Genomic DNA, 1,904 nt, shown 5'->3' on the forward strand with positions numbered 1-1,904 from the left:
TAATTGGCCCATAATCATCTCGGGTGGACATCACTGGCAGGTTTTTTTCTTTCAGTCAATAAGGCAAGAAATGATCGTTGCTGAACCGTTTGCCTTTTAGTGCCTTTTTAATGAGTTAGAGAATGACTTGCGTGCGGTCGTTTTCAAAGGCGTTGCTTGCTTAAGCTCACTGGAATAGAGTCAACGCTACTTTCGGAGGGTTAGAAATCAATTACGTTGCACTCAAAAAGCGGCAATATTTATAACAAGCCAATGCAAATACTGCGCAGTTTTAGCTGATTGAACTAAGGGGGCCCGGGTGGGGCCGAAGCGACCAGGTGCACTGCCCGAGGGCCTGCATTCTTCGCGAAACATGCGTTGTTTGCTCATCCCGACCAGGGGGCAGTAAGAGAAAAGGGGGACGCTACTGGAATTCGGTAATTGACCTTTAATTTAATTGAGAATACTTTTGTTGCCTCAAACATTGATCGATTCGATAAAGAGTTTGAGGTAGTAATTGCCTCATTGTTCTATTAAGCGCCCGGAAAGCAACCTAAAGCCCCTGAGGCGGTTCTATCGCGACTTCTGATCGGACTGGCTATTCGCAGGAATTTCTTCAAAGGCAAATAATCCACGTCAAAGCCAGATCAATAAATAAAAGAAGACCTGATGGGATGGGCAAGTGAAACAGGTGGATCCAGCCAGTCTGTCGTATTTATTTTAAAATATGACGCGGCACACATACACGAAGCCATACTGTCTGTGAAGGATTTCTGCAAATATTGGCTCGTCCAAGATTTGATCGAGAGAGAGTGTTATTGCGTTAGCATTTTTTTTCCAATCATTGTTAACCGTTCTTAAACATCTTCGGTTCATCAGTGTCAATTTGTGACCTTCCATTGAATTCACATACAGCGAAGGTAGGTGATTGATGCAGTCGATTTTTTTAGGCTGTATTATCACCTCAAAGTTGCGAGTGTTAGATAATTTCTTCATTGCCTACGAAAAAAGGCTTTGTTGAAATATTTGCTACATGTGTTGTTGTTCGATTCAAGGGTTTGTCTTAAGACCTACTTTTGTTATCGCTCGCTCGTTAGCTCAATTCTGTTTGATTCCATCCAACCTTGAAGATAGGCGCCATATTTGCCGTTATTTGGCCAGTCTGTAAGCTTCCTCTCATAATATAATTATGGTAAATATATTTCATTTGTTCGATTAACCCAACTTTGAGAGTGTTGTGCTGTGTGTGTGTCTTTTTCGAATATTTATTTGCAAAATTCTTCACTTTTTCATTGGTTGTTTGCCACTTGTACTAACTTTTCCAGTTCGTTGAAGGCGCTAGTTCCGAATGTATTCTTTGTTCGGATTGGATTAACTTTGTGTTACCTACCTAAGTGCCATCCATCCATGTGCTAAATGGTATTGATGAAAGCTTTTAAGGCTCGTTCCTGGAGCCAATCACGATCTTGGATCATATCAGTTAATATTTGCTTATTCTGGACAATTTTCGAGTTCAAGCAATCGTTATTCCATCACTAGAAATAAGTTAAAAATATTTTTGGACGCGCCAAGTCTTCATCAAATTGTTTTCTAAACTCAGTCATCAGCTTTTTTATGTGAGGTTCTACAGCTTTGTTAATGATTTACTCATTTATTTATTAGTACTTGAACACACAGTACAATTTATTACCGAACTGCTCAATTTTTTTTGCACAACTCAATCTGCACAGTTTAATGTTCGACATTGTTATAGATTTCAAGTTTTGAAGATCAAATAGATTTTTTTCCAAATGGGAAAGTTTCGAAAATTTAAACAAGTATTGCAGATTTTAGCAATACTTAATAATAGTGCGCCAGAGACTAATAAACTAATGAATTACTTTAAAACCTTGCATAATATCAAAAATTAAATCACATCTTCAAGA

This window comes from Dendroctonus ponderosae, unplaced genomic scaffold (genome assembly GCF_020466585.1).
Source record: "Dendroctonus ponderosae isolate FM_Combo_2020 unplaced genomic scaffold, Dpon_F_20191213v2 Dpon_F_20191213_1, whole genome shotgun sequence".
NCBI classification, from domain to species: Eukaryota; Metazoa; Arthropoda; class Insecta; order Coleoptera; family Curculionidae; genus Dendroctonus; species Dendroctonus ponderosae.